At 38.8% G+C, this 27,209-nt stretch overlaps 1 protein-coding gene and 1 pseudogene across 13 annotated transcripts in view; one reads left to right on the plus strand and one right to left on the minus strand.

The window, feature by feature from the left end:
• MAGI2 (membrane associated guanylate kinase, WW and PDZ domain containing 2) overlaps positions 1 to 27,209 on the minus strand; it is a 1,584,028-nt gene that overhangs the window by 1,518,767 nt on the left and 38,052 nt on the right. The gene's annotated exons all lie outside the window — the stretch shown is intronic.
• LOC103348687 (C-terminal-binding protein 2 pseudogene) lies at positions 17,561 to 18,287 on the plus strand (annotated as a pseudogene).

Below are 27,209 nucleotides of genomic sequence, written 5' to 3' on the forward strand. Positions count from 1 at the left end.
TGGCCTGATGTTGCTGGCTTTGACAATGGTAGGGGCAATATGTGCAAGGAAGTACATGGTCTCTAGAAGCTGGCAAAGACAAGGAAACAGTTTGGCCTCCAGAGTCTAAAGGGACCCAGCCCTTCCGACCCCTTGATTTTAGTCCAATAAGACATATTTTAGATTTCTGATTTATGAAACTGTAAGATAATAAATTTGTCTTTATACCTGTAAATTTGTGGAAATCTATTATGACAGCATCAGGAAACTAATGCAACCTCTTGTTTCACTAAGTTAGTAGTCGGTGGGAAACAAACACCCCTTTATTTAAAGTAAACAATCGAATCATAATGGTAAGGTCTTTCACTCCAATAACCATTTCCAGTTCTTCAACTGGACATATGCACAGTGTGTAAATATTCATTGACAATGGAAGGAAAAAACGAGCACTTCTATGTATTCATAAAATTTTTCATTTTACCATAATAATTTAAAATTAAATATAAACACTGAGGCAAGAGCATTTGATACAGAGGTTAAGACCCGACTTGGGACACCTGCATTCCATATCAGAATGCCTAGGTTCAAGTCTTAGCTCTACTCCTGATTTGAGGTTTTACCACTCTATACCCTGGAAAGCAGCAAATGATGGCTCAAGTGGTGGTGTCCCCACCATCCATGTGAGACAACCAGATTGAGTGCCAGGACCCTGCTTCAGCCTGCCCTGTCCAGGTTGTTGAGGGTATTTGGGGACCAAACAAGCACATGGAAAATCTGTCTCCCTTCCTTTAAAATTAAAAAAAAATAAAATTCTTTTAAAAATTTACTTTTTTAAAAAAAGATTATTTATTTATTTGAAAGACAGAGTTAAAGAGAGAGAGAGCAAGATAGAGAAAGAAAGACAGAGATCTCCCATCTGCTGGTTCACTCCTCAGATAGTCTCAATGGCCAGGGCTGTGCCAGGCTGAAACTAAGAGACAGGAGTTTCATCTGGGTATAATATGTTAGTGGCAGGGGCCCAAACACTTGGGCCATCCTCTGCTGCTTTTCCCAGGTCATTAGCAGGGAGCTGGATCAGAAGTAGAGCAGTTGGGACACCATCCAGCACACAAATGGGATGTCTGTGTCTCAGGTGGCAGTTTCTTTTTTTTTTTAACTTTCATTTAATGAATATAAATTTCCAAAGTACAGCTTATGGATTACAATGGCTTCCCCCCCCATAACGTCTCTCCCACCCGCAACTCTCCCTTTCCCACTCTCTCCCCCCTTCCATTCATATCAAGATTCATTTTCGATTCTCTTTATATACAGAAGATCAGTTTAGCATACATTAAGTAAAGATTTCAACAGTTTGCACCCACATAGAAACACAAAGTGAAAAATACTGTTTGAGTACTAGTTATAGCATTAAATCTCAATGTACAGCACATTAAGGACAGAGATCCTACATGAGGAGTAAGTGCACACTGACTCCTGTTGTTGACTTAACAAATTGATACTCTTGTTTATGGCATCAGTAATCACCCTAGGCTCTTGTCATGAGTCGCCAAGGCTATGGAAGCCTTTTGAGTTCACCAACTCTGATCATATTTAGACAAGGTCGTAGTCAAAGTGGAAGTTCTCTCCTCCCTTCAGAGAAAGGTACCTCCTTCTTTGATGACCTGTTCTTTTCACTGGGATCTCACTCACGTAGATCTTTCATGTAGTGTTGTTGTTGTTTTTTTTTTTTTGCCAGAGTGTTTTGGCTTTCCATGCCTGTAATACTCTCATGGGCTTTTCAGCCAGATCCGCGTGCCTTAAGGGCTGATTCAGGTGGCAGTTTCACCCACTACACCACAAGGCCACCCTAATATTTACTTTTAAAAAGATAAAAAAAAGCCAATTCATTTATCATTCATTCTAGAAAGTGGTAATTTATTTCCTAAGCTGCTAATGTACACACAATTGGCAAACACTACTTGAAAAAAAGCCCACTCATTCCATAAATGAATTCTGTATTTTTCCTGACCTCACTGGAACATTAAGCAATAAAAGAAAATTTAATATTTTGATCACCGTTTCTCACTTAACTGAGTGAAAAAACTAAGGTAAGGCTTTAGGGTAGTGTTTCCAAGGAGTGTATAGTGCTACCTGATTGCACTGTGTGTCTGTAAAACATATACACAGAGGAAGAAAATGTTTGTTTTCTACAAAACAACTAAAAGTGCCAACAATAGGTGTAAAATCTGTTCCACTGTCCTCATGCTGCTGAAATTCAAAGCTATGTTTTGGTTTTTCAGTAGCTTTCCTTGTGTCAGCTCCCACATGAGGCTGGCCCTGAGACATTACAGCACAGGCACAAGCCCTTTATCACTGTCCCTGAATTTTCTCTCACAGGAAGTCCTTCCTTCTTACATTTCCCTTTTTTCCCCTAGTGCCTTTTCCCTGTCCTGTGAGAATCAGCAACTCTCACCTATGTTCCTGGTTCAGTAACTAAGTCATTTAACTTCATGCACAGAACTTTAAAACTCCATGTCTCCATTTCTCCATTTGTATACCGAACACAGCAGGTTCAGTTATCTCTGTAACCAAGACAGAACCTGAAATACTGTAATTCTGTGAGCTCTAAGATCCCTCTCCAATCTTACTTTCAGACTAATGGCCTTCAAGGGACAGCCAAAAATTAAAGGCTTATGTCACTACTGCTTCAAAGTATGTCCTCATTTTATTAGATGCCTCTCAAGAAAAGAAATATCCCATGAATGAATAAATTTCTAATTAAAGAATTTTAGAAACAGTTTGATTTTTTTTTTTCAGGGAAGAATCTCTCTGAAACCATCTTTTGGAAGATAAGCATTGTCCTGCTTATTGCTAATGGTCATGACACATCTTGGAAGATGAGGCAATTCCACTATTGAACAATTTGAACTCTAATCCAAAGAATAAGTATATATTAGGAGGATCAAATGTATATTCAAAGGGATTTTTCCCAACAGTTTAGTGTCGCTCCCCCTCTTCGTGGAGGAGCAACACAGGACCCTGCGCTGTTCTTTCATCGGCTCGGCCTTCCCCGGGTTTGCTGCTGGTTCTTCCCGGGTTGGCTACTATCCCTTCCACCTCCGTGGAAGGGCAGTTCCCCCTGGCCACATTCCCCACTTCCGCAGGGGAGCGGCACACCGCCGGCCGGCTCTTCTCGGGGGCTGCACAGGTGTTCCCTCAGATGTTCCCCTTAGATGTTCCCCATAGATGTTCCTGGTGCATGCCGTCTCTCTCCTCCCTTATAGTCCTCTTCTGCCAATCCCAACTCGGCTGCCCACACGCCGAGTACGCTGCTCTCCTCCAATCAGGACTAGGTCCTACAGTTTATTGGTTGAACTGGAGGCAGCTGCGTAGAAGCTGTTTTCTCCTCTCCCAGCGCCATATTGTGGGAGAGCAGATGCACAGAATAAGTCTTAATTCCAGTAACTCAGTCTAGTCCGGATTGCTCCCCACAGATCCCCCTTTCTTTTTATTTTTGGCGTTGATACGCGCCTGTCTTCGGTGCCCCGTGGCACACACTCTGCTCTGCTTGCTAGAGTTGCCACAGGTTCTTAAAAGTCCTATCAATCAGGCAAACCGAATCCGGGTCCTCTCTTCGCCATGTTGTGAGGAGGTTTTTAGGCGCTGATGCGTGCCTGTGTTCGGTGACCTGCGGCTCACACTCTGGTCGAGCCGCCTGCTGGTGCTTACCGCCTTAATCAGGCAGACCGAATCCAAGCTTTCTCATTGCCGTATTGTGGGGGAGACTTATTAGTGTTGGTTCGTGCCTATCTTCGGTGACCTGCAGCTCATACTCTGGTCGAGCTGCTTGCTGGTGCTTACCGCCTTAATCAGGCAGACCGAATCCAAGCTCTCTCATTGCCATGCTGTGGGGAGGCCTTACTTCTCTATTTCTCTATCTCCGGGCATTCCTATTTCTCCCATTCCACTTCTATCTTCCAGCATTCCTATTTCTCTCACTTTACTTCTAAACTTCTATTTCTCTTATCCCTGGGGCTTTCCGGCGCCTCGCCCTGCCGGCAGCTTCACGGCTCCGCGCGGCTTCCCGGCGCCTCGCCCCGCCGGCGGGTTCCCGGCTCTGCGCGCACGCTCCGCGGTCTCCACACACTTCGCGCCCGCACCACGGCCTCGCGCCAGCGTTCCCTATCTATTCACGCTCCGAGCTCTCTCTGCACGCGGCGGCTTCCGCGAATGTTTCCGCCACCACCGGCATTCAGTCCAAGTTCCCCGGACTAACCTGGCGAATTTCAACCTGGCGGCCCACGTCTCTGCCTCTGGTTCCAGATCTTCGCCTCTTGCTCCCCGGGGTGACTTGAAGAATTCCAAGGTGGCTTATATCTCCGCCTCGGCCTGCACTCGCGGCCTCATCCTCCCCAACATTTTTCTCTACCCGGTATGTTTCCTTAAGTTTTCTTCCAACAATATTCCTCTCATTTCTCCTGGCTACTCCCCACAGTCCGTATCCGAGTCTGTTTGTTCTAGCTTTCACTTTCGCTTTTGACCTTAGAGATTTCTCCCAGCTTTCCCCCGTAGTCCGTATCTGAATCTATGCCTAGGCTTTCAATAGCTTCTTCCGGCACCCTTTTCGTCCGGCTTTTCCCTAGGCTGTTTGCTAGTCTCTCTCTCCGGTATTTTCCCAGTTCTTCCCGTTTCTTCCCTCCTAAGTTTGCTATCCGTTCTAGGTTTCCTATCCGAGCTAGGTTTCCTATCCGAGTCACGGCACCATTATGTCGCTCCCCCTCTTCGTGGAGGAGCAACACTGAACCCTGCCTAGGCTTCATATCCGAGTCACGGCACCATTATGTCGCTCCCCCTCTTCGTGGAGGAACGACACTAAGCCCTGCCTAGGCTTCATATCAGAGTCACGGCACCATCATGTCGCTCCCCCTCTTCGTGGAGGAGCAACACAGGACCCTGCGCTGTTCTTTCATCTGCTTGGCCTTCCCCGGGTTTGCTGCTGGTTCTTCCCGGGTTGGCTACTATCCCTTCCACCTCCGTGGAAGGGCAGTTCCCCCTGGCCACATTCCCCACTTCCGCAGGGGAGCGGCACACCGCCGGCCGGCTCTTCTCGGGGGCTGCACAGGTGTTCCCTCAGATGTTCCCCTTAGATGTTCCCCATAGATGTTCCTGGTGCATGCCGTCTCTCTCCTCCCTTATAGTCCTCTTCTGCCAATCCCAACTCGGCTGCCCACACGCCGAGTACGCTGCTCTCCTCCAATCAGGACTAGGTCCTACAGTTTATTGGTTGAACTGGAGGCAGCTGCATAGAAGCTGTTTTCTCCTCTCCCAGCGCCATATTGTGGGAGAGCAGATGCACAGAATAAGTCTTAATTCCAGTAACTCAGTCTAGTCCGGATTGCTCCCCACAGTTTAGATGTTGCATGCAGCTTTTATCCTACCAGGCCAGTAATGTATATTCATATACAAATAAACCTAGTTCCCAAATAACTCCTACTTTTCCATTTTGTCCTATAGACAAAGGGAGAGATTTTTCTGATTGTCTATATACTATTTGGCTTGATGGGCAATCCAGCCCACTCAAATAAAGGTGGTAGGATTTTCAATAGCTGAACTCAAAAGCACTGTGAATCAGCAGCCTCTGTTGATTCATCTTGGGCTCCTCTCCCTAACCCCAAAAGCCATCACAGTAAACAGAGCACCTACACTGACTCAAGTTATGCTAGTAGCACAAACACCTCATCTAACAGCTGAACCTGATACTGAGGACCAATCACTTCTTTAATTCACCCCAAAATATACACAATGAGAAATGAGCCAGCCACACTGCCTGAGCCCTAGTGTGGACTGGCTCAGGACCAAGCCTTTTGTGTCAGTTGTTTCTCCTTTCATCACCCCTCAAAGTGTTAAGTTATATGAGATTATCCTGCTTCTGCTTTGTTTCTTCTTCCCTCTCATGTCCTCAGATTAATTTCCTCCTACCGGTACCTTTCTCTGAAGGGAGGAGAGAACTTCCACTTTGACTATGGCCTTGTCTAAATAAGATAAGAGTCGGAGAACTCAAAAGGCTTCCATAGCCTTGGGAACTCATGACTGGAGCATAGGGAAATTACTGATGCCATAAACAGGAGTGTCAATTTGTAAAGTCAACAACAGGAGTCACTGTGCACTTACTCCTCATGTAGGATCTCTGTCCTTAATGTGCTATACATTGAGATTTAATGCTATAACTAGTACTCAAACAGTATTTTTCACTTTGTGTTTCTATGTGGGTGCAAACTGTTGAAATCTTTACTTAATGTATACTAAACTGATCTTCTGTATATATAGAAAATTGAAAATGAATCTTGATATGAATGGAAGGGGGGAGAGAGCGGGAAAGGGGAGAGTTGCGGGTGGGAGGGAAGTCATGGGGTGGGGTAAGCCAATGTAGTCCATAAGCTGTACTTTGGAAATCTATATTCATTAAATAAAAGTTAAAAAAAAATTTCCTCCTACCTGCTTCCACCGTTCCTCAGCCAACATCTCTCTGGCAATGTTTTCCATGTTGAAACACTCTCCCCTTTAATACTCAGTCTGTCCAACAGTTGAAGCCCTCAGGCTCTATGTCCATATCACCTATTTGTGCACTATTCATTCATCCATTCCTTCAATTTAATGATCTCTAATGTTTGTGCCTTCAGTAATACAAAAGATACAGCCTCTAATTAAAGAAATCTTACAGGTCACTGGGGAGAGAAATCTTGTGAGAGGATTCATTATGGAAGAATATGTAAGATTTCCCAGGACACCAGAGAAGAGAATGGCTATCATCTTTCCAAGAGTTAGTAAAGGCTTTGGTAGGAGACTACCTGATATATTACCTTTAATTATTTAATGTATTGCATTAATTTTAAGTGAACAATGACCCTGTCTTAAAAATCATTTTAGCTTCTTAATAGCACGATGCAAATGGATACACTGCAGATTCTCAATAAACATACAAATTGTAACTAGGCACCCTGGAGTCATAGCAAAGAAACAAGTTGATTGTTTTTAAAGGTTTATTTATTTGAAAGGCAGAGAGGCAGAGAGGCAGAGAGGGAAGGACAAAGAGAAATATCTTCTATTTACTGGTTCATTCACTAAAAGCTTGCAAAAACCAGGTCTGCGTTAGCCTAAATCCAGAAGCCAGGAGGAGCTCCACTGTGGCTTCCCATGTGTACCCAAGGAGCTCAAGCACTTGGACCACCTTCTTTTACCTTCTTAGGTAAATTAGCAGAAAGCTGGATCAGAAGCAGAGCATCTGGGACTTAGAACCAGTACACTGAGATGGGACACCAGCATTGTAAGGGGTGACTTAACCTGCTGCACCACAATTCCAGTGAGATTTGTTTTCTCTTAATCTACCTCTCCAGTTGTTTTTCATTCATGGATTTCCCTTCTTTTCTCAGGTATCTTTCTTTGATCTGCTTAGCTAATAGAAGGCCACATCTCTCCCAAGGTGTGGCATAGAGAAAAAAATGGGTGAATTCCCATTATTTAGCTTAGATGGGTAAATAATCTGGCAACGTTAGAGTTCATCCTGTGACGCCTGTAGTGGTCTATTAATTTGGCTCTCACACATTTCAAGTGGACTGTCAGATAAAGGCCACTCACTTTATAAATGGATATACTTGTTTCAAAAAGATTCCAGAGGATAGAAAATGAACAGGATCCTATTTGGTGCCTCATCTTCAAGTTCAAAAACATATACTTCATTAGTCATATAAGTGAATGGTTCCCTAACATTTACATTATTGAGCACTTATTGAATACTTGCTACCCTAACAAGAGTTGTAGGTCACAAAAATCTAAAGTGTTCTCATCTTGCTTAAAACAACTCTTTCTTCTTTCCCCTTCCACAAAGAGTTAGACCATTTTTCTTCCTTCTATATGTTGCTAATGTAATTTTAAATGAGTGACAATTTTTTAGGTATGTCTCCTCTACTGAACTGTCAGTTCCTTGAAGGCAGGGACTATACTACTTTAATTTCTCTTGAAAACCTAGCAGAGGACTCATCTTTGAATGGATTTTACACAGGAGGAAAAAGGTCAGCAAATCTGAAGGACATGGCCAAGATGTTAATTGGGACTTTTCTTTTTTATGAACCTCAGATATAGAGATCAATAGATGACAAGCCTCTGAAGAATAGATTCAGAGACTATGAATATAGTTTTGATTTGTTGATACAAAACACACACACACATATATATATACACATATATCTGGCCTAAATAAGAAAGTCCTACACATGCATGAAAAGTTGTAAAAAATTAGTAGACAGCAAGAATTTAGAGAAAGAGTTTTTGAATGCTATATTATTATTCTCTACTCATCCTACTCAATGTTTCCATTCCCACTCAGGCTAATTGTGTATTTTCTAGAGTTGAAGGAAGCTGTAGGTCTAAGATACACTCTAAATGAGACTGACTGGAAAGAGCAGTTTTGAGACCACCATATACTGGGAAAGGCCTACACTTTCAGTTTGGGATCCAGAAAAGATATATGTGCTTTTCCATTGCCCTAGTGGAATTCTGAAAAGAGATTGTCTTGAGAGTTTAAAGGCACTCTTCTGCAGAAAACTTCCAGTAAGATAAATGCATGTACTTTCCCCAAAGTAGGAAATGTCTGGCCCTGGTAGGGGAGGAAGGATAGGAAGAGAGAGGGGGAAAAACCATTTATAATTGACTAATAAAAGTTATATACTAGTTTTGAAGTTGGATATCATTCTAGATTAAATTATAAACAGTAAGAAAAATTATATTCTTTAATACCTAATATTGAATAGAAAACAAAGAGCTGGGAAGAATGATTCCATAGCATATGCTCAAAGGATACCTGTGAGAAAGAACCAATATGCTATCAGCTTATATCCTATCATTTTTGATAATTTGTTACATAATGAAGAGTAGAAGCAAAATTTTCTGATCCAAAGTACACTGTTTACTGTAGTCTACTCTCTTAAATAAAATTTAGAATACTAATTTGCTCTAAACACAATGAGAAGTAAAAGAGACTTTGGAAACATAATATCCACAGGAAATTTCAAATTGTTTTTGTTTTGATTCATGAAAGAAGAGGGAATGAGGACAGGAGAGAAAAGAAAGGAAAAGAAGGAAGGAGGAATGGAAGTAAGAATGGAACAAATGTTGACAAGATGTTTTTAAGATAATCAGGGAAATCTGGCCATGTGTAGAATATTAGAAATTAACAAATTATAGGTAATTTTTGGGTGATGCTGACAATTATATTAAAATGTACTTTTACGTGTGTTATATGTACTGAAGTATATATGAGGAAATTATATGAAGCCAAGTATTTAAAGGACTTCAAGGGGTGGAAGGGGAAGAGTGGTGAAGATAGATGAGACAAATCAGGAAAATACAGATGAAGGTAGGTCACAAATCCTCAGAGGTACACTGTTCTATTCTCTGTAGTTGTAGGTGTGGTAAAATATTCTATAATAAAAAATTTGAGTAAGAGGAATTCATAGCCCCTGTGTTTGCATTTATTTTAACTATGCCTCATCTACAACTTCTGACTTACATAAATAAGGCAGCTTCCCTTGAGAATAAATTCTGCATAAGTACCAGATTTTATCTCTAATTAGTTGCATCATGAGCCCTTTATTTTTCAGAGTGTGACTTGAAATCAAAATCCAGAATTCCCTTACATTAATGAAATAATTCAGAGTTAAGTACTCCTAAATATTTTCTGATATAATCGTTAAGGAACAGTTTAATAAGGTTTCAGGAATACAAAATCTTTGATACCATATCTCTGATGAGGGATTCAGAATGTGTGATGATTAGGAGTGGGTGTTTGGCAAAGTGATCAAGACATCATTTGTGACATCCACATCCTGTATCACAGAACCTGGCTTGAGTCCCAGTTCCTCCATTTCTAGTCCAGCTTCCTGCTAACGTGTGTCCTGGGAGGCAGCTAGTGATAGCTCAAGTACTTGGATCTGTGTCACCAATGTAGGAAACCCAAATTAGGTTTTAAGATCCTGTCTTCAGTCTGGCCCAGCCCTGGCTTTTGCAAGCATCTGGGGAGTCAATCAGCAGATGAGATATACATATTCTCTTTTCTCTCCTCTCCTCCCTTCTCCTTCCCTCACCTTACCTCCTCTCTCTTTCTGTCTCTCTCTCTCTCTCCCTTTCAAATAAAATGAAAATACATAAATAAAAAAATTAAAAAAAAAACAATTGGTGACAGCGGAGTTTCGTGGACCAAAGTCTCTTGAAAAACTGCATCCCAAAGGATACTGATGAATGCAAACTGATTAGTTTTTGGACACATTTATGTAGAAGATATCTATATTCTCTTAGAATTCAAATTATTCCGAAAAGATGTACTATTATATCTGTTGTCAGTACTGCATTGAGTTCTGCTTATCATCTAGGCTGCGGTTGTGACGTAGTTGAATATATGTACAGATGCACAAAAAAACCTTGCAGAATAGAATTCAGTGGTTTGGAAGAAAGTCCTGGAAACCATAAAGTGCTTTAAAAAATAAATGCTGCTTAACCACATTTTTTGTGTAAAAACAAACACAAAATAACAACTGCAAAGCAAAGCAAGACATCAATGATTATATGCACAAAAATAATTTATAAAGATTATAATCTCAATGTAATGAAATTTTGAGAAACTGCAATCAGTTCATTTCATGTATATTGTACTTTTTTATGTGTACATGTACCACCAATCATAAAAAATTATTTAAATTTACCCAAATTCTCTTTTTAAATGAATTTAAAATGAAAATTCTAAGGAAAAAAAGATTTGTGCAATATTTTAATTGGAAATATTGCTTTTCTTTCATAGTGATAGATAAAATAATAGTATACTGTGAATATAGCATCTGAAAATGGAATAAAGCTTATGAAGACTTAGCAAATTTATGTAGGTTAGATAATAAGCTATTAGGAGAAATTACAAAATGATCAAAACATGTTCTCAATGCTATAAACTCTTTACAGGAACAGACATGATTTCATATCATCATTCCCTTAAAGCTGTAGACATAATAATAATACTAGTTGCCCACAACTAGTAGCTAGCCAGTGGTGCTATTTCGGAATGTTTTAATGATTGCATCCTATTCTAATGATTGCATCCTTCTAAAGATTGGAGGTTGGACAAATTCAGTAGTCACCAGAACCACAGTCTAGTTATTTAGATAGGCAGGCAGAATTCAGACATGAAATTTGTGACTGCTGCCACCTTAGAAGGGCAGGACTTCAGTTATCATCTCACTGCAGGCAAGAAGGCTGGACTAGAGTAATGACCTGCTGTGCTCCCTTTAACTTTGATTCTATGTTTCTAAATAATACTTCTGAATCTGTAATCAATAAATAGTTAAATATGAGTTCTTTCATTGGACAGCCACCCCTAGATTCATTAGTTCTAGCAATGGAAAAACAAAATGAAAGTTCCAAAACTCATCAGATAATATTTGCCAAATAGTCATAGGAAGACTTCACAAGATCCTACATTTTGTTTTAACTTTTGTCTGAAGGAAAAATTAATTAACAATGCCAACTCCAACCCCAATTTTACATAAACAATCCAGCTTCCTTCAGAGATTCACTGTAGGGTGAAAATACAACTTTAATCCTAATTTATTTTGTTTACTAATGAATCTTCATTCTTTAAGAGCTGCCAAAGATGATTATAAAAATAAGAAAGAATTTATGAACTTGCCAATGGATTATAATAATCCTTAAAATATTAAAATGAATGAAGAGTTGTAGCAAAATGGCAACTGTGCAAGAGGCTCCAGTGACCATCTCCTTACAGAGACACCAATATGAACAGCTATTCATGTACCCAGTCACCTTCTCAAGTTCTACAAAGCCAAGTACAAAACCACAGTGCCTGGTTTTAGTATAATAATAAGAAAAGATTTGCCTGTACAATGTGGAGAATGATTCCTTGCAGAAGAGAAAGTAAATTAAGTCCAGATTTTAGAAATGAATCCCAGTAACAATCCCGCTGCAATAAAATTCAAGTTGGAAAGGAACCCACAGCCCCTATCACCAGATCTGTAGACTGAGAATTTAGGCCCTACATAGCCAGGCAGCCAAAAGACAGCCACTGTTACCCCTTTCTCGACCTTCAGGAGAAAGAGGTAAGGTAAGAGAGAGAGCTTAAGACCTTGTGTGGAGCTCAAAACAGGAGCACCACCTTGAGATCCAGCAGCTGAGAAAGACCAAAAGCCTTCTACTCTCAGAGTACGTCTCAGACGGAGCATTTAGAGTTGAACCAGAATCAGGCAGAGATCTGTCCTCTGGTAAGATGGACTTGTTTCACTGTGCCAGCCTAAAGTGGGACTGATATGTACCCTTGAAACTTCTTATGGTCCGGGACTTTGAGACCCAGGTGTGATCCTGACTAGTGCAAATATGGACATCCAAGGACATGCCTTTATCACCCCTCCTCCAAACTAGGGCAAACAGCAAATTCCAGGACTGTATTTTGGGACTCAGTTCCAGGCTGACAAAACCAAATGTGGCCGGCGCCGTGGCTCAATAGGCTAATCCTCCGCCTTGCGGCGCCAGCACACAGGGTTCTAGTCCCGGTCGGGGCGCCGGATTCTGTCCTGGTTGCCCCTCTTCCAGGCCAGCTCTCTGCTGTGGCCAGGGAGTGCAGTGGAGGATGGCCCAAGTGCTTGGACTCTGCACCCCATGGGAGACCAGGAGAAGCACCTGGCTCCTGCCTTCGGATCAGTGCGGTACGCCGGCCGCAGCGCGCCAGTCGTGGCAGCAATTGGAGGGTGAACCAACGGCAAAGGAAGACCTTTCTCTCTGTCTCTCTCTCTCACTGTCCACTCTGCCTGTCAAAAAAAAAAAAAAAATGCTGGGCAGATCCTAATGGTCTCCATCTCTAGGTTAGTGCCTATAGAAAGAGATTCTTGACTTGCCTTTTAACACAGACACTTGCTTTGGTGGGAGAGACTTGTTCTGGCATGTATCACTATCAATCTCATATAGACCTGGTGTATACCCACCAAATTGCATAGTGTCATCCATTTAGTGACTTTCTGCGAAGCTGAGGAGCTGCCTCTATTGTCCCCCTTTCAACCTTCATCAAGGCTCCTAAATTCAACAATGAGCAGATCCTAATATACCTTGTACAAAAGCCAATGCCTGAAGAGGGAGCCTCGGGACCTGTTTTGGTGCCAAGTGAAGTTCCATTATCCCAGTAGATCAATCCTGAGCCAACATCACCAGTGGATGGTAGGAGCAGCCTCAGACTGGAAGTTCATCTCAGTGGCAGACAGAACAGAGCAGGGTAGGCTTTGATTCTACCTTCCTGCTTTGATGACCTCAATGGGCTATGCACTCCATCTGTGATCTAGCACTGTGGTGTTGGTCACTATAGGGTGGAACATCTGCTTCTACTCAGCACCAAGAAGAACATTATAAGGACAGACAACCTTCCTTCCTAGATACTTTCTAAGTTCATCCTAAACAACACAACAGTGGACTTAGGACAAATATGTGGCTGGGAAATATCTGAAGACTGAAACAGTGAAAACACGACAGTGGGGCAAACCTCAGCTTCAGGAGCTGTCTAGTGCTGAAATAGCAGAGGTGTCCAGGCTCAGAGAAATACACTGCGTAGAATCTCTGGAGGGACATTCATGAACAAAGTAAGGTGCCAGGAACCAACAACTTAGAATGTGGCACTTCCAAATTCTTTGATGAAGATTTTGACATGGCTGTTTTGAGAAAATTCAATGAACTTCAAGAGAGTAGAGAAATGATTTAATTCTCCAAGAGAGAATTGAGACACATATGGTCCTAATTAAAATAAATCAAATTGAAATCCTTCAATCAAAAAGTATACTAATTCAAATTAAAAACATGACAGTTAGTATCACTAGCATAATAGATCAAATAGAAGAAAGATTAAGAAGGTTTGAAGGTTTGAAAGTGGGAAATACACATCCGTCCTTATGGATGTCCCTGCCCTAATAAACCTTGCTATTTTACCTCCCACTAAAAAAAAAAAAAAAAAAAAAAAAAAAAAAAAAAAAAAAAAAAAAGTGGGCAATACAGAACAGGAGGAGAAAAGGGAAAGAATCAAAAGGAATAAAGAAACTTTATGAAAAGAGCAAGTATTCCAGTTACTGGGGTTCAAGAGAAACGTGAGAAGGTCAAAAGGGTAGAAAGCATTTTCAAAAAGACTATAACAAAAAATTTCCCAAACCTAGAGTTAGATACAACTCTCCAGGTACAGGAGTGTCAAAGGTCACCAGTTAGGTTCAATCCAAACAATACTACCCAATACTACCCCAAGAAAGATTATAATCAAAATCTCCAAATAACATTTAAAATGTCCACAATTCACCTGACTTCAGATTTCTCAGCAGAAAATTTACACATCAGAAGGGAGCAGGATAGCACAGTACTGAAGGGACAAAAAGTTTTCAGTCAATAATACTATATCCAGCGAAGCTATCCTTCATAATGTCAGTGAGAGATAAAGACATCACCAAACAAAAACTGAGAAATTTTATCACCAGTCCTGTCTACAAGCAATTCCAAACAGAATTCTTCAAGCTGAAAGAAACGCTAATGAGTAAGAAGAAAAATATAAGGAAGTAGAAAAGTCACTGGTAAGAGCAACTATACAAATCCCTAATTTTCTAATATTGTAAACATGGTATGTAAACCATTCATGTATTTAGTGTAAAGAAAAAAGCAATAAAATAATAACAACATAAAGATATTAAGAGAGAGAGAATGTAAGAAGAGGAAAATGAGAATAAAAAATTCACAGTGTGAGAAGGAATGGAAGTATTAATTATTATTTCTTATTTTTGTTTCTTTCTTTCCCTAACTATAATTCATGTCAAGTTGTTGTCATTTAAAAACAGCTTGTTATAACCAAAAGAATTTTTCTGTCCCACAGTAATTAAAAAAAATCTATAAAAGACCAAAAATAGCAACCAAGGAATCAAAGAACAGTACTAGAGAAAAAAATCACTTACCACAAAAGAAAACTGTAAGAATGGAAGAAAGAAAGGAACTATAATTAAACTAGAAAACAATCATCAAAATGGCAGTAATATGACTTTATCTGACAATAACGTCCTTAAATGTAAGTCTTTCAAAATCCTCAAGCAAGAGACACAGAATAACCACCTGGATAAAAAGCATAGTACAAATTTTGTGCTGCTTATAAGAACTAACTAGAACTTCTAAGGACATACACAGACTGAAAAATAAAAGAATGGGATAAAATAATCCATGTTAATAGAATCTAAAAGAAACCAGAAATAGCTGTAATTCTATCATACAAAATAGATTTTAAATCAAAAACAGTAAAAAGATTCAAGGAACTGTCATTAACAACTGCAAATATATATGGACCCAACACTGGAATACCAAAAAGCAAATATAAGTAGACCAAACAGGAAAGACAGACTCTATGACAGTAATAATATGATACTTTAACATTATATTTTCAAAATGAATACATTATCTGAACACAAAATTAACAAAGAAACAGCAGAGTTAAATTGTATCCTAATTAGACCTAACAAACATCCACAGAATATTATAGCCAACAGATGAAAATACACATACTACTCAAAATTTCATGGAATATTCTCACAAAACAAGCCTCCTTTTTTTAAAAAGTCATTATGCTGACAACCAATTAGTCAAGAAAAAAACATAAGTAGGAAACTACATATTTTTGAAACATGAAAATGGAAACATGGAATACCAATACCTATGAGTTAGAGCAAAAGCTATACTAAGATATTACAGCAATCAAGGCCTGCATGAAAAAAAAACACAGAAATGTCTCAAATAACTAATTTTTGTAACTCAAGGAACTATGAAAAGAAAAAAGAAATCAAATTTGATATTAGAATGAAGGAAAAACAAAACTAGGCAAAAAATGAAAAAAAATCACTGAAATGAGAAGTGGGTTCTTTGAAAAGAGGAATAATTTGTCAAACCCTTAAGCTAGACTAAGAAAAAGAGAGAGAAACTCAAATACATAAAATAAGAGCTAGAAAGGGACACAATAATAAGTGATATAAGAGAAACACAGAGACTTGTTAGAGATTGCTATGAACAATCATAGAGCAAAACAGTTGGTAACACAGAAGAAATAAGCAAATCCCTGGACACATATTTCTTACCAAGACTGAATCATGAAGAAACAAAATACCTAAACAGACCAATGAGTTGCATAATTTAATCAGTAAGACAAATTTTCTCCATCAAAGAGAAAGCCAAGACCAGCTGACTTCACTGCTGAATGCTACCACTTAAATCAGAATTAAAATCAATTCTTAAACTATTCCAAAATTATAAGAAAAGAGTATTTTCCTAAACTCATTCTATGAGGGCAGCATAGCTAGCATTACTCAAAATAATGAAGGCCATATATATTACAAGCCAGCAGCTAACATAGTATCGATGGGAAAATGCTGAAGCTTTTCTTTCAATGATCTAAAACAAGACAAATGTGTACACTTTAACTACTTTGATTCATCATAGTTCTGGGAGTCATCGCCAAAGCATTTACAAAAGAAATAAATAAAGGGAATCCAAGCTGGAAAGGAAGAAGTGAAACTCTTACTGTTTTTAGATGACATGATCTTATATACAGAAATCACAAAGACTCCTCAAAAATAATATTATAATTAATAAGCAAATTTAGCTAAGGTCCAAAATAATAAGTCAAAATAAAAAGTACCATTCTTATGAACTAATAATGAATTGTCTGGAAAAGAAATCAAGAAATCAATCCCATTTGTAATAGCTACCCAAACACACACATACACACAGTAAGGTGACTATATCTAATGTTCAATATATTTGCCCTATACAAAGGAAAAATCCTATCATACTGGATTTTGTAGGTTTTCTCCATAAATAAATGCTAAGTTTTTGAATATATATATATATATATATATATATATTGGACATTACACAATGTATAAACCACATCAAGGTATGAGGTGGGCACATTGTACTGTGATTAAGTTTCCACTTGGGATGGCCACATCCCATGTCAGAGTGCCTATTTTGGCTGCTACACTTTCAATCCAGCTTTCTGCTATTGCAAAGCCTGGGAGGCAGTAGATGGGGTCTCAAATAATAGGGCCCTGCCATCCATATGAGAGACAAAGGTTGAGTTCTAGTCTCCTGGCTTTGACTGCACCAGCCCTGGATGTTGCAGGCATTTGGGGAGAGAACCAGTGGATGGAAAATCTCTCTCCATCTGTCTCTGTCTTTCAAATAAAATGAAAAAAGTCACATACCACACAATACATGTGCATAATTTGTATGTAACTTTTGAATTTTTTAAAAAACTAAAAGTCTTAAAAACAGAAACGTGATAAGGCTTTCATTACCTTAAATGGTTTTGAACCAATGAAGCTGTATTCCCTTAGAAAGACGGACAACCCATCATGTGAACTACAGAATTTGTGGACAGATCTATATCAGATGCATAGTGGCATCATGCACAAAGACTCCTGCAAATTCCATTAAATTCTTAGAGGACTGCTTTGCCTTTTGAATCAGATTGTTGTGCATTCCATAAAGAATGACCCTTGTGGATAAGCACAAAGTCAAGCAACATGGTTAGACAGAATTTGTGAAGGTATCTGCCCCCAGATCATGAAAGGTCCCCCTGCAACCCCACTCCTGGTAGCCCTGCTGGATGGCAGAGACTGCACCGTGGAGATGCCATCCTAAATTATCTGGCCACCGTGGCTTTCTGTGATGCACAGTCCATGCAGGAGATCCAAGAGAAGGTGCTGAATGAGGCCATGGGCACCATGAAGTACCACACCATCACTCTCACCAGGCAGGACCTGGAGAAGTTCAAGGCTCTGAGAGTGATCTTCTGGATCCTCAGCAGCTAAGACAATGTGGACATCAAGGCTGCCCAAGATTGCCTTGTGAAACATCTTGTCCCCAGCCATAGAAGAGATGGCTGAGTCCATCGACTGCCACATCCTCGACCTGCACTGATGGAACACATGGCTCTGCCAGGTGCTGTGGAAAGGCACGCTGGTGCAGAGCATGGAACATATCCACGAGGTGGACTCGGGGGCAACCCGCACCTGTTGGGAGACGCTGGGCCTCATCGGCTTTGGTCAAACTGGGCTGGAAGTTGCTGTTTGAGCCAAGGCCTTTGAATTCCATGTCATATTTTTGACTACTTGCAGGATGGGATAGAGTGGTCCCTTGGTGTACAGAGGGTGTACCCCCTGCAACACCTGATGCGCAGGAGTTGGAGCCCTTTAACTTTGATCAGAGTCTGCTAAAAGATGCCGTAGACCTCATCTGCACTCCACACACAGCCAGATACAGAGAGCAAGCCTCACTGGAGATGAGTAATGCCAACACCACCAACATACGCTGAGCAATCACAGGTCACATCCAGGAAAGCTTAAGAAACTGTGTCAACAAGGAATTCTTTGTCACATCAGCTCCTTGGTCAGTAATGGATCAGCAAGCAATGCATCCTGAGCTCAATGGTGCCACAAATATCCACAACCCCCCAACCCATGACCCCCAGGTATCCTGGGCTTGGCACTAGGAGAACTTCTGCAGCTATTGAAAGGATCATCCCTGGAGGTATCCCCATGACTCACAACCTCCCCACTGTGGCCTACTCTTCCAGCTCCTTTGCCCAATCAGCCCCCAAAACATGGAGACAGTTGAGAGCACCCTAATGAGCAACAGCAGAGAATAGTTATCACTCAGATACACTAAGGACGAAGAGACAGTGAAAAATAGATGAACTAAGAGAAAAGGAGTTTGACAATCTTTTGAATTGATTTTGGACATATGCATCATTGACGCTGCAGTGTTAAAACTATAAGAGCTAGAAAACTGAAGATGTTATCTACTTATAGGTGCACTGAGAAGACAAAGCTGTGACTTATTAATGACTAACTTCTGTTATTCTATGTTAAGATTTTCATCTGTGTATCAAATCACAAAGAATAAATAGAGCTTTTTCTTTTATCAGCCCTTTGGGAACAGTAGGCCCTGAGCAACTTGCTCTAGAATGTTGCATCAAGAGTTCCAAACATCGTCCGGCGCCGCAGCTCAATAGGCTAATCCTCCACCTAGTGGCGCCGGCACACCGGGTTCTAGTCCCGGTTGGGGCGCCGGATTCTGTCCCGGTTGCCCCCCTTCCAGGCCAGCTTTCTGCTGTGGCCCGGGAGTGCAGTGGAGGATGGCCCCAAGTGCTTGGGCCCTGCACCCCATGGGAGACCAGGAGAAGCACGTGGCTCCTGGCTCCTGGCTCCTGCCTTCGGATAGGCGCGGTGCGCCGGCCGTGGCAGCCATTGGAGGGTGAACCAACGGCAAAAGGAAGACCTTTCTCTCTGTCTCTCTCTCTCACTGTCCACTCTGCCTGTAAAAAAAAAAAAAAAAAAAAAAAAGTTCCAAACATCAAAATAAAAAATATTAAGAGGAAATCTTGTGACTCTAGTCCCTTTGGTATACAGGGTCTTGTTACCTCTTTTTGCTAATAGGAATATTACATTCCTACAAAATGGGAGAAAACTGTTTGCCTGTGTTAGACATCTGCATGCATAGGACGGAAGACAGTGCAGGCTCCTGTACAGAGAAGTGTCTCTCACACTTGAACTGCAGACTGAGCAGGCAAGTTGGTTGTAAGTTCAATAACACCCTCTGATGATGCAAAAAAGAAAAAAAATTGTATTAAGTTTCACAAGCTGTTCATATTCAAATGTATTTTCTGTTTCAGATCCTCAGTTATTTTACTAAGTGGAAAGTCTTGAGCTGAAAGGGTTCAAGAAGAATAATGTTGCATATCCTTATGTCTCAGGAAACATTTTTTATGGTAAATTGTCAGATTGTCTATTAACAAATCCGCATTTTTAGACATTGATGCAGCCTTCTCTCCTTCGCATGATATTTTATACAAGAACACTTCAGATGTGTCTTTAGATGTTACTGATTTTAACAAATCCTATTAGACTTGTATCATAGTCTTGTTAATCGTTGCCTTTTTGTTGAAAGATGGCCTATTTTGAGCCTTTGTATAGGTACATTCCTATTTTTGAGATAAAAGAAAAACTTTAAAACTATACAAAACAAAATAACTAATGGCTCTCAGAAATATGTTTTGTTTTAATGTCTTACCATTTCAGTATTTGTTTATTATAAAGGTGGACATTTAGCATTCAGTGCAATTTGCAATAAAAATAACTTTAAAAGAACCAAAGAAGACAAGTTACTCATAAAGTTAGAGTTTATTAGAGCAAAATATAAGGATGAAGACAAAATGGAAACAGAATGTATGCTTTTCCTTTATTTCCCTGGAATTTCCTAAGTAGGGACAGAATGGGGAATGTGGAAGCTCTAGTGTCACCTCTCCAAATTATCAAATGGCTGTTCTTATTCAAATAACAACAGGCATTTTTCTGGCCTGTACAAAAATTAGCCTTACACTTACATCTGAGCTTCCTTTGATGATTCATCCTATATATATATACACATTAAACCTTCAACAAGAGAACAAGATTATATGAACTACATATTAAATGCCAATTTATTAAACTATAAGGTCTAATAAACCTTGTTAAATAAAAGTTTCTCAAATTTTTTAAATATTCACATTATTGAAGTAGCAAATGCAAAAATTTAAAAAGGACATTTGAATATTCTGCTTAAAAACTGATGACATGAAAAATAAATCAAGCAAACAATTCAAATTAATCTTGGTACTCTCTGGTAGCATGGAAAATAAGTTATACTTTCCCATTCAAACAAAACATCCACCTACGTGTACCTCAAAGATTTACTGCTGTGAGTTAATCAGTGGCCCATATTGGCCCAACAAGATGTATTATAGTTACATCAATGCACAGTGGGTTGTCCCACTGGAACTAAATATAAGACAGCTTTGATTTCTTTGTTGCAGACCATCTAACCTAATTTTAGATAACCTGGATCCTTCTCTGAGAAACTTTGTGAAACCATGCTCTGATTCTATTGCCCTCTAGAGCAGAACAAAATATACATCAACTGACCTTTAAACAACTGCATTTTGAGATAAAATAAAGGTGGAAAGGATTATGCACATTCAAACACAAACATGTGCCGTTGTTACTATAATTCATTAAGTAATTAAGTTTAAAATGCTATAAATACTGGATGGATGCTACTTTCAAAATATAACCTGGAGGGGCTAGTGTTGTGGCACAGCAGATCAATGCTCTGGTTTGATTGTGCATCCCATATCAAATCTGTGGTTTGAAGGTGCTCCACTTCTGATCCAGTTTCCTGCTAATGTGCCTGGAAAAAGGAGAGAATGTATGAAGCGCTTGGGTTGCTGTCATCCATGTGAGATACCAGGATGGAATTACTGGCTCTTGGCTTTGGCCTGACCCAGCTCCCGCCATTGTGGCCATTTGGGGAGTGAATCAATAGATGGATGATCTCTTTCTCTGTCTCTCCCTCTGTTACTCTGCCTTTCAAATGATAAAATAAATCATAAAATCATACACATGTGTATATGTGTTTCTATAGATATAGATATAACCAATAACATTAAATCCAGCCTTCCAAACCTACGAAGCTACTCAAGAGTGTGCGGTATTTGCAGTGATGCCTCTACTCAATATATACACTCTGTCCATGATAAAATACTACAGGATTTTGGCTTGCCTTCCTAAGACTAATTCTAGGTATATTTTGTTTCAAATTCATTTTTCTCAATTTTGACAATATTCAATCTCTGTGATGAACGAGGAAATGAAAATATAAAAACAAGCTCAGCACAGCACAAAGTAATTCAGATGGGGAAACTAAACATGTGGTTTCCCTAGGCATATTTTATAGCATCAGCATGTGCAGTTCAAGAAGCCACCGATGAGTCAGACTAAAACAAAGTCTTCAATGGAGCTGCATATATGCAACCAAGATAATATCATCATAGTTAAATTGACAGTTTACTAATACTTTGCTAAGAACTTCAAAATTCATGCATTTTTATTCAGATCATAGAAATCCAGCTGATGCCAGTCTCTACCTTGACATATGAACTTGGACACTTCTGTTTCATTGTCTCTTTTTATATCTTTAAAATGACAATATTGAATGTGAAATTCAATACTAGGACTTCAGACTATGATAAGGCTCTTTGCAAATGAGATGTTTTGCTTATTCCTCATGATCTCAAAAATGTATATGTGGGTTATGTAATAAAATCAAACATACCGTGCATAAAAAAATCAATAAAATTAAAACAGAACAAACTGTGACAATACAAGTTAGAATAGCAAAAATATTTCTTAGAGTATCATAGATTATGTTGGCACTTAGAGGGATGCACAGGAAGTAAATATCACAGTCCTATTATAATAAATCTGTTTGGCAGTAGCAGGCAGATTATTTTTATGTACTGTGTTCACCCATATATTCCTGCCTGCAGTTCTTGGCTTATAGTGTATATTAACTAAGTGTCAAATCAATGCAATGTGTTATTTGGTCTTTACAAGAAGTTGTTAGTACTACTGTTACATTTTAGAATTATTCATATTCATTGTTTTACTCTTTACTGTTATCATTGGCATTCCACAAATGAGAAATCAGAGTGAATGAACAACACAAAATACCAACCTTTAGTCGATTCCATCTGACTCGAAACCAAAGCACCAATCACCATGCCCTTCTATCTCTTATTGATAAAAAATAATTTTTGTGGAGAGCTTCAATAAATATTATAGATCATTATGAATTACAATGGTAATTGAAATTTTATGAAGGGCATGCATATGAGCTAAAGATCAGAGTACATCCGGGATTAAGATAAAGTTTAAAGCAGGAAGTATTGGCATGAGCCAACGGAGACAAGAAAGTACAATTGACATTCAGTGTCAGCAATTGACTACTTTGGGCTGTAGCACAGTGTGGGCTGTCTGGATGGGATTCACTGGGTTTAGAACATTATTCACAGCAGGATACAGTAATACAGGAACAATAGGTCAGCAACAAGTTAGGGAGCCTGAAATATAAGAAATCTGGAGGCTTTCTGGAAACACAGGTTGGAAATACACAAGAATTAAAGGTGTCACATCAATCATAATTTAAGGGGAGCTGCAATACTTTGTGGGCTTCCTTACCTATAGAAGTCAAAAGTCCAGAAGATGTGTGAACAACAAAAGTCTAGGATCAAATTACCTGAAGGCCAGCTAAACTAAGCCAAATAGTTTAGGAGGAATGATTGGAAGAATTAATATTATCAGAATGTCCATACTACACAAAGCAACTTACACATTCAATGTGATCCCAATCAAAATATCAAGGACATTTTTTTCTCAAATCTAGAAAAAATGATGTTAAAATTCACCTGCTACAACCTGAATAGCTAAAGCTGTCTTAAACAGAAAAAAGCCTGAGGCATCACAATACCAGATTTCAAGACATACTATAGGGCAGTTAAAATTACAACAGCCTGGTACTGGCACAAAAATAGACATGTAGAACAATGGAACAGAATAGAAATCCTAGAAATTAATCCATGTACCTACAACAAAATAATCTTTGACCAAGCAGCTAAAATTAATCCCTTAAGAATGGACAGTCTTTTCAACAAATGATTCTGGGAAAACGGGATCTCCAAGTGTAAAAGTATGAAACAGCACAACTACCTTACACCTTATATAAAAATCAACTCAAAAATGGATCAAGGATCTAAATTTATGATCTGATTCCATCAAATTACTAGGGAAAAACATCAGGGAAACTCTACAAGACATTGGCATAAGCAAAGATATCTTGGAAGCATGGCAATAAAAGAAAATATAGACAAAGGGGATTACAATAAGCCAAGAAACTTCTGCACTGCAAAGGAAACCAAGTGAAGAAGCAACCAACAGAATGGGAGAAAATATCTGTAAACTATGCAACTGATAAAGGATTAATATCCATAATCTATAAAGAGCACAATAAATCAACAACAACAAAACAAACAACCCAGTTAGAATTTTTCAAAGGATGAAATTCAAATGGCCAACAGACACATAAAAAAAATGCTCATGGCCTCTAGGCATTAGGGAAATGCAAATAAAAACCACAATGAGGTTTCACCTCACACCAATTAGAATGCCTAGCACCAAAAAATGAAAAAAAAACAATAAATGCTGATGAGGATGTGGGGAAAACGATACCCTAATTCACTGCTGGTATGAGTATAAACTAGTACAGCCATTATGGAAGACAGTATGGACATTCATTAGAAATCTGAAAATAGATCTACCATATGACCCAGCCATCCCACTCCTAGGAATCCACCCAAAGGAAATAAAATCAGCATATGTAAGTTACCTGTATCTCCATGTTTATTGCAGCTCAATTCATAGCTAAGATATGAAATCAATCCAGATGTCTGTCAATTGATGGTTGGATAAATAAAATGTCATATATATATACACTAAAGAATGAAATCATGCTTTTTGCAACAAAATGGCTTTTTTTGCAGCAAAATGGATGCAACTGAAAACCATTTTACTTAGTGAAATAAGCCAGTCCTCAAAAGACAAACTCATATATTTTCTTAGACAGGTGGCAGCTAATATAGAATACCAAAAAATGTATAAGAATGAAACATACATCTTGAGAAAGGATTGTTGTTTTTAGCCCTTGTTTATACTCTTGTGTAACTACAGTCTTCCTACTGTTTATGGTTAGTGGTGAATTAAGCTTGCAATTATATAGTGGTGTAATGTTAATGTCTTTGCAAAAATTAATGAAAAGGAAAGAAGGGAGGGAAGCAGGGAGACTGGCAGGGAGAGAGGAGAAGAGAGGGTAGTATGGTTATCTTCTTAGAACTTTACCTACGAAATATATGAAATCTGTTCTGTTTATATTAATAAAAAGAAAAAAGGTAGAGTAACAGATTATAAATTAAAGGATAACATTAAAGTCACATGAAAAATAAATCAGAAGTTGTGCATGAGTTGGAACAAACACTCTTGGCTGTCTTTGAGAGCTGGGGTTTATAAGACAGAATACTGGCATGGCCTGGTTCATGCTTCATAGGTGTAATCACTTTTAAAGCACAATGAATGTTTCAAATGACAGCATTTGCTGTTATTTGCCCCTGATAAAGGGTTGCAGCACAGCCATGACTAGGAACTGAAGAATGGTTTTCTGATCCAGATGTACCTTGACCTGCAAATGCATACAGGCAGAAAGTGTTGCATAAACTAAAAAAAAAAAAAAATGCTATTGCAGGCAAAAGGAAATTTGGTTACACATGTGTGCTGACTGGGTCACAGAGATGGGTACTGGGAAAGAGACTGTAAAAGCTATGAATGTTTGATGAAAGAGTTTGGATATTTTGTTCAAGAGAATTGGGAGGCAATGAAAACTTTTGAGCTGGGAAGAACTCTGATAAAAGCATCATTATTAGGATGATGAATATCACAGCTGGTGACCTAGAACTGAAAGGTAAATACAAAGGATACCAATTAGAAAGCTATTGGGATAATTTTGAAGTGAGCTAAATAAGATGGGAATTATATACAGAGCAATTAGAATGAAGCATTTTGGATTACTGTAGCATGGGGAACAACAATTGATTGGAATGCTAGTCAGGGAAATTTCTTAAAAAATGATTAGTTTATATTTAGTGAGAGATTAAAAATATACAAATACACACAAATACACACACAATCACACTTTATGTACATTGGGAAAAGTACTACTTTAAATCATAGCCAGTACATCAATTGCTCATTCAAGATGAGTATTAGAATGCCAGTGCTCTGGAATAAAAGTTTAAGCCTCTACCTGCAGTGCCAGTATCCCATATGGGCATAAGTTGGGGTCCCAGTTGCTCTACTTCCCTGTTAATGTGCCTGGGATAAGCAGTGGAAGATGGTCCAAGTCCTTGGGCCCCTGTACCCATTGAAGAGACCCAAAAGAAGTTCCTGGCTCCTGGCTTCATCTGAGCCCAGCCCCAGCCACTGTGGCCATTTGGGGAGTGAACCAGTGAATGGAGGATCAATTTCTCTCCCTCTCTCTCTCTCTCTCTTTCTCTCTCACTCTCGCTCTCTCTCCTGCTCTCTCTGTGTCTCTGCATTTCAAACAAATAAATAAATCTTTTAAAAAGCTAAAAAAAAAAGATGAATATGAAGTTTCAAGCTGTGATACAGGGTCATACACATAAAGCATACCATGTGTATTTTTTATACATGTAACAGATGTTTTATGTTATTAAGTAGAAATACTGTTTTTTAAAACCTAGCAAAGTTTTATACAATAATCCTGAATGTGCCAAATCATATATTATTTCAAAAAATATATCAAAATAAATCTAGATATTTAAGTATTCTTTAAAATATTAACACTATCACCAACACAAAAATACAACCATGAGCTTGTGTGATGATGATACTATACTATCATCTAGTGGGTTGTTTTTCAAAGAATGCTATGGATTTGTCTTACCTGCTTACACTGCTTACCAGCATATTGCTGCTCAAAAACAGGTCCCTGGAAGAGTGTAGGCTAACAGACCCATATGGAACTCAAACCATTAATAGTGAACTCATTAGAACTCATTAGTGCAAGGCTCTATTCCATTGTGTATGGTGAAAATCTATTTTTTTAAATGTACTAAGAGAATAAGCAATAAATACATCAGCATAAGTTTCTCAGCCCAAAATTTGTATCACATTTTCATTCTTCTATCCACTACTGTTATTATATCATACATCTACAACATAGTAAATCAAAAATGAATGTGTTTAATCTGGATTTTGAAATGACTTACTTTATTTTATCTGAGGGATTTAGAATCTAGTAATATGTCATTTGACACATTTTGTATTTTTAATGGACTACAAATAATAAATATGAATGGACAGATTTACTGTGCATTTCTATAAAATTGGAGATTACAGGGAATTACTTTTTACAGATAAAATTAATTATTAGTTTAAATATCAAATTCAAAACAACCTGAATCAGATAAATTATTACTACAGTACTATTTTGCTTTAAAAATACTTTAATTAGCAATTAGGAAAATTAAAATCATAAGAAATACCATGCAATTATATCAGTAGTAACATACTGCTTCTTTTCTGTCTATTGCCTATAATAGTGTCTACTTGTACAAGAGGCTCAATCCTATGGCTATAATCCCAGGATTCTGATATAAAAGAAAGCTATAGCCAATACTCCGCAAGGTACATTCT

Source organism: Oryctolagus cuniculus, chromosome 3 (genome assembly GCF_964237555.1).
Source record: "Oryctolagus cuniculus chromosome 3, mOryCun1.1, whole genome shotgun sequence".
Classification (NCBI taxonomy): domain Eukaryota; kingdom Metazoa; phylum Chordata; class Mammalia; order Lagomorpha; family Leporidae; genus Oryctolagus; species Oryctolagus cuniculus.